Below are 11,171 nucleotides of genomic sequence, written 5' to 3'. Positions count from 1 at the left end.
AGGTTTCCCCGTGCAAGTCCCACCTTTGGGCAGGACCCCTCTTAGCCCATGAAAATTGATACAGATAATATTGGTGTTATAATCCAGCAAATACAGATTCACCCCAAATCTAACCCTAACTGTCTTTTAAGCTGAACTTTCAAGTAATTCTAGAAGATCTAGAATTCTAGAATTCTCACTCTAAGTGTTCTTCAGACTGAGGCCTGCCATTGTTCCTAATTCCCCCAGAAGGGCAATCTCCACAGTGTGGGACCCCCTGTCATAGTGTATAAAAGGAAAGGTCATATTAGAAACCCTTAGTTTGGAGAGAGGCTAGAATGAGAGGTCCCACTGTGTATTTGCACTTGGGGCAGGAGACAGAAAGAGCTCAAATCTTGGACGGGATCCCATGAATGAGAACTAGCTCAAAATAGGGTTAAATATTGGGGCTTTACACTATGTGAGTGATGCACCAGTTTAGACACCTGAGTGTACAGGGTCAAAAGAGCTGAATGGAATGCAGAGCAATGCTGACATTCAGTGACCTACAACATAAAGTAGGATCAACATCCTTTCATGTGTTTGAGAATAAAACCCATGTGATTCTGGGTAAGTGACTACAGTAAACGTCATAATACATGTGCTTATTAGTAAGGAGCAAAGCAGGTCCAGATTGGGATTAAAAATAGGCCCTGGCATATCAAGATCAGAGAGGCTGTAGAATTTACAGCAGCCCCTTTGGCATTTGCCAGAATCCACAGATTGCCAGTCCAATCTTGGAGCAAAGTGCCCAGCATAAAGAATACAAACTTAGTTGTCTGGGAATTTTATTCCCTGGTTATGTAACCTGTATCAGATGATTACTTTCTTTATTTTAACTCTGTGCTCTAGACCAGCAAGTGCTTAAAGCTTTCTCTTTGCTTTTGAAAAACTTGATAGAAATACTCAAACTTCAGTTGCGTAAGGCCATGTTCAACTGTCGGAAAGATGTTTCTTATTGTTTAAGCTATAAAGTTGTGCAATTCATTTCCTTAGATGTGCCTTATAGTTTCCAGGGAAAGCTGCCTGACATCTAAACTGGTCAGAAAATATAGTTCATCTGCTGTTAATGGAGAACTAAACCCTAAAATACAGTACAAACACAGTAGTAGAAATGCTGCATTTTATATACTGAACCTACCGTACCAGCCTAACACAGAATATCTATAATGGTAATGATCCAGGCCTTCAAAGTTCTAGGAGCTCCCGGTCTTGGATTTAGTTAGAAGTGTCAGTGACACGGACATGCTCAGTGTGCTCTGGACAGCTGTTGAGAAGCTAAGCTATATGTCATTAAAGCTGACATTAAAGGGGTATTCATTAAATTCTAAAGCAGAATGCACTGATTCTAAATTAAATAAATAAAAACAGCCTTTTATTATGTTTTTTATATTGTTAGTATATTGTGAGTTAATCCCTAAGTTTCTAGCATGTCTAGCCTACATTATTGTTAGGCTTTAGTTCTCCTTTAATTCTTATCTTCAGGAAACAATAATAATTATACTATTGGGTATTCTTGATCACTTAAAGGGGTTCTCTAATGCCATAAACTTACCATGCAGTGTATAAATTACAATCAGACTGGCTCACAATGGAATAATCATCATGCCATATCAGCCCTCCACCAAATATGAAATGGGCAGCACGGTGGCTATAGGTGGTGGTTAACACACTTGCAGAGTTGTGGTCACAAGTTTCCTCCCACACTCAAAAACACATATATTCAGGTTACTGGTTTGCTGATTAAGTTGTCCCTAGTGTATGTCATATGGGCCTTAGATGGTAAGCTCTGCTGTGGCAGGGACTGATGTTAATATGTATAAATGTTCTGGTGCCTATGACTACGTATCTTTTGTATACGAAACGCGTCAGGACCTTTTTGTTTTAAGATCTCTACAATAAAGACAAGTTTTAGTGGACCAAGGAGTGCGTGCCATTTCTCTTCAAATAAATGTTCTAGCACTACATAAATAAATCTTTTATGACTACATAATAAATGTTATTTGATCTGAACTCATTCTCCCCTTTTGTAATAAATGATTGAATGTTTCAATAGTAATAATAATAAGACAATATATATATTGGATTATTCAGCTCTTATTATGCACAAATTATAAACACTTGAGTAAGGAAGGACGGTAACAAAAAAGATCTGGACATTTTGTCACCACTGCTGCTTCATGTTGGCCTCAAGGGGGACAGCCTTTGTAAGTATTAGGCCGATTAAGAGCAGACCGTCTTGTAGTGCCATATGTTGCTCAAAACTGTTCATGCTTCATTAAAAGCTGAATGATCTCTACGAAGTAAAAAATGAGCATATAAAAGAATCAAAGGATGTTCTATGAATTACCGTAAGGACTGTAAAAGCTAAAGATGGGGAAAAAAACATCTGTTTTATTTAGCTAAAAGCACAAAATAAACAGCTGGCACCCAAATTTCAGACTCCTGAAAAAGATAGCAGTATTGGAATACTGTAAGGGTTTAAATTTACCATTTTTACCCTTGAAAATGGGCACAATTTCATATGACACAGGCAGCATCAAGATGACAACTGTTGCTACACCCCTTACCCCCACTTGAAGCTTCAGATAAAGAATGACATCTAGTGTCACAATGAGTTGCATGTAAAACCACTTTCATTATTTGCATATGTACTATATAATGTGCTCCTCACACTTTCTGTATAGTTGCACAGGAACTGGAGTTGCTGCCCCCTCTTAACCAGGTGTCAATTGCTGCAGCATAGTTTCACCAATAGAATAGGGCCCACACATTAGTTGCACCCTGAACACCAGAAATGATGCCAGGCACAGCTGTGCCCAATTTGTTATGAAGGGGAGCCCCCATCGTTCTAAAGCACTCAAATCTAAAGGTGGCCACACACGTGGCGATTTGCGATCTTTTGTGCGACCATGGGTCGACTCGCCGACTTGCCATACAAGCACCGAATATCGTAAGAAACGAGGTTTCGTACGATATTATCGGTGTGTGTATGGCCAGCTTTAAGCTTAAATCTGAACGTGTAGGACCACACACCAAACTTGCTTCTAAACCCAGCAGAGATTTGCTGATATGCTTGTTTCTGTTTGTTCTCCTGTATTTCCAATAAGACTGTAATCAATCTGAGACAGGGATGTCCTCCTCCTCCTCCCATGTTACCCAATATTGCCCTAAGGGCTATGGCACATCAGACAATATCACTGCCACGTTCCCATGCGATCCCTGTCTGACATTGCCAGTGTGTAGCAAAAGCAAAGCATTTCCTATGATTTGTATTTATAAACCAACATCTTTAACACTTACTTCTATCTTTCTACTGTATCTTTGAAAAAGATGATTTGGTAAATATGCGACAGTACAAGACATTGCAGCACTCCAATCGCACTCCAAGCTATTATAAAACAACAACTCTAAATTTCCCTCTCCAGACGCAGGCTTTAGGAAATCTCTAAAATAAAGAATTCAGAAATGGTTGAATGTAACTGAAAACATGATATAAAAGAATCAATGCACATAACATGTAAAATAATTTACAATAATATATATGTGTGTGTGTGTTTGTATATAAATCTCTCTATATATGTTTTCAGATGTATGAAAGTAATTATATTTTTGGCAAAGCGATCAGATAAGTACCACATATGGCTACCGGACTACTTATCAACTGAGAGCAGACCAGCTGCCATTACCATGCTGTTTAATTTAATCCTTTCGTGCATGGAAGGTCCATAAAAAAATGTGCATAGTCTAATGTTCATTAATGATGACTCTATAAAAAAATATGCAAAGCCCCCCCAGTAAAAATAAATGAACGTCACTATTTTAGCAAGTATGACCAGAGTTTTGTTTAGATGGTCTCTGTGATTTTTACCCTCTGAGTAGCCAATCATTTAGTATGGAAGAATTACTGCTCATCATTAAGTAACCATTACATCTTTTGTAGCAAGAGTGTTAACCTCTGAGAGCTGGCCCTGCTGATATGAAAATGGGATCCTGCAGGATGATGGATGGTATGGCTTAAAGGAAAGATGTAGTTGAAGTTCAAGCCTCTTTTGTATTTCATAGTACTAGTATGTATATTTATAGAAATGTACATGCCATGGCATCCAATGGGATCTGTTTACATGCATTTGCAGTTATTAACTTATTGGGTTGTATTAAAGCTAATTTGTTCTGCTAATGTCAATCCTATAGGGAGAAGCATTTAGCCTTTAGGGACCCCTAAATTAAATTATCTGCTGCCCTGCCTTACCAATAGATTGACCTGTGACAGACCTTCCTGTGCCCAGTGGGAATGGCTTCATGACTGATAATAATGGCTTGGTGAGCCATTTATGTATCTCTTTGGGTACTGGCACACAGGAAGATTAGGCGCCCACAATAAATCTTTGCTACCACAGGCGACTAATCTCCCCTGCAATAAAGTGAATTGCAGTGGAAAAACATATACGTGGCACTTTGTTTTTCCAAAGATACCTAAAGTTGCCTTTTGCCTCTAGGTTTCGTATGATAATATCAGTGTGTGTATGGCCACCTTTAGGGCAATGACAGACAAATCTTCTCTACTGTGGGCAACTTACCTCCTTGTGAGGAAACTTCAGAAAGCTGAAGCAATGCATATGTTCTCCCACTGGGGATTTACATTATTGCTGGTGGAAAGGCATTTGGAGGAGATTATTCGCCCTAACTGCAGCCCTAACTGCTGACTTGCACTGAGTGCCACCCTTCTAGCTGGATTTTATAGAAGTGTCCGCTGTTTTCTCACATGAACTGGAAACTCTAGTTTTAAAACCTGATCTCAGTTGAAATTATCCACGTGATGAACAGCTGAGTACTGCATGGTTCCCTCAAATATCCATATAGCAAAAGGCTGCTATTCACATGTATGCATAAACTGTGCCACAGTAGCAGAATGGGTTTTTAATAATGAAGCAGATGGGAGTCGCCTAGCTACCATATCTGATAAGAACCAGGGCCCCTTCTCTATTATCCTACTGCTGCTTAGTCAACTGGCAACAAATTTATACGTAAAATACTTAAAGCTTTAAAGATCAAGACCAATCAGCTCATGTAGTTTAATCCTGTATTGGGTGGCATTAAAATATGCTATGTAATTATAAAAACTGATTCATCAACTTCACTTTACATTATTGCATGATATGACATGTTTAAGGACTAAGTGACTTGTGCATGTGTGAATATTATTTTAAGAACTGTTCTTGTATAAAATGTTTTGCATTTTGCATTTTAATCAAATCCATGGTTAATCCCCAAGTATAATGAACTCCTCCTTATCTGTAAATGTGAGAAACAGGCTGCAGCTGGGGGAAGGGAGGGGAGCTTGTTTATATGGAGCTCATTATCACTTTCTAAACAAGCTCTCTTGATTACCGGAGGAGAAGGGGCAGTAAGGGTAAAAAAGGAACAATTACCTTTTCATGGTTTATAATGGACAATTACAAAAAAATATGGATTTATCTATGGTAAAAGAACAGGAAAACTGCATTTACTATAGACATCCTAATAATTGTGATTACTATGTTGAACCTGTGTGGGGTAGGGGTTGAGGAAATTTTAAAGCAAGCATTTAAAGCAGTTGAAAACCTAAATATAACATTTTCTAATAAATGCAAATATAACACATTTCTAATTCCTTCATTTCAAATAGTCAATCAAGTTAGAATTATTTGTAAATGCATTTTCTACTAAAAGTGGTATTGACTTGCCATTTACTATTCTGTGCATTGCTGGAATGGACTATTGAAACAGCAGAAGTAGCAGAAACCTGCTGTGAAGCAGGTTGCAATGCATTGTGGACCCTTGGCTGGAGGAGAGCTCCCTTCTGCTGCTTTCAACAAAAACCAACAGTTAGTGAAGAAGATAATGAAATGATACTTTCAGTTTATAGACAGCAAGTCTAATTCTGACATAATTTTAATAAAAGTACACCATATTAGTAATGTGATGCCACTTCAGCAGATTTACGTTGTTGTACTATTAGACACCATTGTGTTTGATTTTATGGTTGAGTTTATGAAATAACCTAGAGAAGTGCCCATTAGAGATGTAGCGAACTGTTCGCCGACGAACTAATTCGCGCGAATATCGGGTGTTCGCGAACGCGGAAATTCGTGAACTTTTGGCGATGTTCGCCACTTTGGGTTCACCGCGTTTTTTTTTGCGCCGCGTTTTTTCACCTCGGTTTTTTCCGCCGCGTTTTTTCGCTTCGGTTTTTCGCCTTTGCGTATACATAGGAATAGCTTGCGTTTTTTTTTTTTGCATTATTTTTTTGCGGTTTTTTTGGCGTTATTTTTTGGCGTTTTTTTTTGCGGTTTTTTTACAAAGTATTTTTCAGAGAAATTTTTGCTTGATCCCCCTCCTGCATGCCACTGTCCAGGTCGTGGCACCCTTTAAACAACTTTAAAATCAGTTTTCTGGCCAGAAATGGCTTTTCTAGGTTTTAAAGTTCGCCTTCCCATTGAAGTCTATGGGGTTCGCAAAGTTCGCGAATATTCGCGAGTTTTGCCGAAAGTCCGCGAACATTTTTGGCGATGTTCGCTACATCCCTAGTGCCCATGTTACAGTCCTATTGGGCTGGCCATGCCTCTGTCACGTCAGTCTCTGCCCCTGGGAAGTTAGGCCACACTCTTTCATTCTCCTTGTTAGGGGAAGGTTATTGGAGGTGACTAGTGATGAGCAAATCTGTACTGTTTTGCTTCACCGAAAAATGTGTGCAACAAAGATTCGTGAAACAACGAAAAATTTGTGAAATACTGAAAATGACATGTGTCAAAAAAATTGTCAACTGACAATTATTTTGTTGTGTGCCGCATTTTTCCATGACATCTGTTTCGCAAAAAACAATCCGCCAATGTCAAAACGTGAAAATTTGCTGCAAATCCATGCCTGGCGAAAAATTTTGCTCATCACTACAGGTGACGGGGAAAATTGTAAATAAGCAGCATGCTTAGGTAAGGCATTAGGTAATACTGCCTGCGGTGTTTCCACTAAGCTGTGTGCTTATGCAGACAAATTCTGAGGCTAGTGACAACAAATGAATTAGCACTTACTTGGATCCCCCACATCTAAGTGTAGAAAAGTGGGCTTGCACTTTGTCGCAAAGTGGAACTATGTCTAGTTGACATCATTTCCCATGTTTCCTGTGCCAGTGACGTGTGCATCTTATTGCACAAATACACTGTGCCCATTGACACTGGCAATCAGGTAACCCCGGAGCTACTTCCTTGTCCAGAGGTGTCATTAACTCCAGGGTTTACTGCATCAGTAGGTGTGACTCCTGCTGAGAGTGAGCAGCAGGGAGTGAGGAACACATGCAGGTGGGTGGGAAGCAGCTGGGTAGGGCCTGCTTGGAATCTCATTCTAGGCCTGGTGTATGCACAGGGTCAGAGAGAAATTAGGTGGAACATAGTAATTTGACAAATAATAAGGAAGAAAGAAAAATAAGGCTATAGTGACCACATAATAACCACAGCTTATTTCCTTTTCAAATAGCAGACTGTAAAATTAAGGTTAAAAAGAGAAATTGGAACAGGCTTCCTCGAGCGTGCAATAGGTCAGTTGTTCCACTGTAGAAAAAAAAGATTTTCACAGGCATTCTCCTAAATTACCTGTCCAAGTGACACAAATAGACCTATTTCTGTAAATGCACTTATGGGATTTTTTTTGTAATTGCAGCAGTTACATCCTTCTCTGTATGTAATATTGATCCAAATATCATTTTGCATGAAAGTGAACTGATGTAAAGCCAAGAAGAGAATATAATATGGATACATCAATAAGTGGCTAACATGATACAGGAGACGCTATTGACAGTAATGTGATAATCAGATGTTATCTCTTTGAAATGATAGCTTTTCGGCTTCAAATTAAAATCAGCCCTGAAAAATAAGACTTCTCATGTGTGGTAGGGGCTGCAGTAATCATAACATTTATTTACAGGGGCTTGAGTGCTTGTGAGCAGTAATATCCCATAAGCATTTCCTGATCACTAATGGATCTAATCCCACCAAGTGAAGGACAGAAAAATTGACCTCTGCAGGGTGATTGCTTTAGAAAGTTCATTTTGTAAAGGCTTTTTTATAAGTTGTCGTTCCTTTTTGTAGTGTAGGTAGGTATGATTTACTCCCAGGTGCAGTAGCCAGGTAATACCCAAGAAGAGGGCTATAAGGGGTAATACACTATACTATTCAGATTCTGAAGGGGCACAGAGGCAGGAACCTGCATGTCTTAGTCACAGACCCTAAGCATGGGATTTGTAGTGTGAATCGTTGAGCTCTGTTGGCTCATTGCTTAGCAATGCCTAAGGGTGATGGCACATGGGGCGTTTTGTTGCTTGTCTGTGGTAGCACAGATTTAATGTGGGTGACAAAATGTCTGATGTGCTATTGCCCTAAAGTCTCATTCTAAGAGCCAAAGGTAGCACCCACTTCCAAAGAGAGTCCAGAGACACACATAGCTGCAGTTACCAAACACTTGTTGTAAGGTGCAGAGAAAACTGGGTTATAATGAAAGTGATGAAAGCAAGAGGCAAAAAAATGCAAATCCTATGTATTTAGAAAGATGTGCACAAAATATTATGATGTTACAATTACTTTTTAGCTTCTTATTAATATCTCGATGTAAAACACTAGAAAAAAATATATCAATAAAAAAGCTGGAAAAGTTTATTGATTTAATGTTCTTACAGTTAATAGATCAGCTGCATTTTTGTTTGATTTGGCACCAATGACTTGTTTATAGCTTCTAATTGTTTTTATAAATTTTGGGATATAACCCCCTAAATTATTTATGATGTATAACCATTTCTTTTTCTATCCTAATATTAAAAATGTTAAATAAAAATGAACAAATAAATACAAAATACCCCATAAAAAAGATGCGCTTAGTCCAAAAGGACTCCAGCCTATATAAGCCTGTTAACAACATTCAGTAAATGTATTGGACTTGCCTTAGTAAATGGCTGGAACAAACTTAAAAAGAAAGATGATGAATGCAAGGAACAAGCTGTACTTATATTTCAAAGAGTTCAGCTAGAGTGCTACATTTTAGAATGCCCAGTAATTAGGATAATTGCACATAATTGCATTTAAAATATTGCAGATTTTCCTTTTACACTTAATAAGTGGCATAAAAGATGATGATCCAGAACAAAACCATTGAAGTTTTTGTTGTCACCCGATGCTAACATAAAGTGTCTTGGCTGCTTTTCGGCTGATTAATGATACTTTACAGATATTAGTGCGTTACTAAATGATTGGGACTAGTAGCGTGTGCAAACATGTTTGCTTGGCTTCACTTCCGCCTCCCACTGGAGCTGCAGAAGACAGGGTTTCTGTTACAGTAGGAAAGGATTGGGAGAAGAAGGTTCTTTGACACATTGCAGAAAGGATGAACAAAACATGGAAAGTACTCTGATGAAATGCGGAACGTTAATGATGCAGAACAAAAACAGCGATTCTCACTACATCCCTTCCTTGTTTGCAGGGACAGGCCAAACACTATTGACAACTACCAATATTAGAAAAACAATCTCAAAAAATAGTTGTTTCCCAAACTATGGAATCCTAATGAGTTTATCTTCCCACTAAATAGCATTAAGACTATGCTACATATTTGCATGGATATAAGTGGAAGCTGTCATATTGCATTAATCACCTTCAGTTAATATCAAAACCTACATTGGTGACCCCAAGAAGGTCCCAGTATAAAAATATTAAATATCATATATTTAAATTGAGGCATATGCCATACATTAAAAAGAAGATACGAAAAGAATGGTCCTAAAGAGCCACCACAAGGAATTTCTTTTATTTGTGAATGTTACTGTGCTGCTGATACTTGTGTACAAAGAAATTTGACTATTATGCAGGCGAGGAAGAAAAAAAAAGCTACCACCACTATTCATGTCAGGGAGAAGACAAAGGCACCCAGTTTGCTTCTCAGAAAATAGGTTACAGCAACTTAGCAGTCAGCACAGCAAGTATTTCAGTTATATATTGTGCCAAGCCTGACAAAAAAATATCAGTATTTGTTGGCTTTGTAGGAATGGAGTCCATTCAGCACTTCTGCACTTCTTGAGTGATGCCCAATGTCCAAATGCAGATTCTGTGTGTGCCATACTCTGTGTGTGCTATACTCTGCCTTCCCTGCGCTGCCTGTGTGTGCCATACTCTGCCTTCCCTGCGCTGCCTGTGTGTGCAATACTCTGCCTGCCCTTAGCTGCCTGTGTGTGCCATACTCTGCCTGCCCTATGCTGCCTGTGTGTGCCATACTCTGCCTGCCTTGTGCTGCCTGTGTGTGCCATACTCTGTCTGCCATATACTGCCTATGTGTGCCATACTCTGTCTGCCCTATGCTGCCTGTGTGTACCATACTCTGCCTGCCCTACCTTGCCTGTGTGTACCATATCCTGCCTGCCCTGTGCTGCCTGTGTGTGCCATACTCTGCCTGCCTATGCTGCCTATGTTCCAAAATCAGCCTTCTATACCCTGTCTGTGTGTACCATATCCCTCTTGCACTATGCTGCCTGTGTGTGCTATACTCTGCCTGTGGGCCAGTGACATAACTACTCTGCGCCTGGCCCCCCTGCAAAATAAATCTTCAAAGGGACCCAGCAAGGAGTAGTGGGTGTGGATTAAAAACTGGGAGTGGCCAGCACTGGCTTCCATTATTGGCCCTCCACCATGTAGGCTAGAAAAATTCCAGCCCTTGGTACCACAGAAGTTGAACAGCACTGACATGGAACATGATTAGAATACCATTGCTTTACTCAGGCACTTACACAAAGCCCAAGTCATTTTGTATGCTTAATTCAGTAATCAGTTCCAGTTAAAGCATGGTATTACACAATATATTTCTTCTTTAAACACAGTCCAAAGTTTTCCATGTATTATTTGACATGATACATACTGAAAGGCTGGATCACATTAAAATGATGAAGTCACAAAAAGAAGACATTGGAGGGCCATATAGGGCCATACTAGATGAAGAGCTCTGTAAATGATCGAAAACGAATTCTTATCCAGGCAAATATCTAGCCTGTTAGTCTTGACTGCCTCCCTACTTCCCACCCATGTCAGTACGGAACAGAGTGTGTGTGAACCGAAGAGACTACCAAACAGAAAGGCAGCTGG

The sequence above is a fragment of the Xenopus tropicalis genome, chromosome 8 (assembly GCF_000004195.4).
Source record: "Xenopus tropicalis strain Nigerian chromosome 8, UCB_Xtro_10.0, whole genome shotgun sequence".
Taxonomy (NCBI): domain Eukaryota; kingdom Metazoa; phylum Chordata; class Amphibia; order Anura; family Pipidae; genus Xenopus; species Xenopus tropicalis.
The sequence above is the reverse complement of the archived record's forward strand: the minus strand, read 5'-3'. Positions refer to the sequence as shown.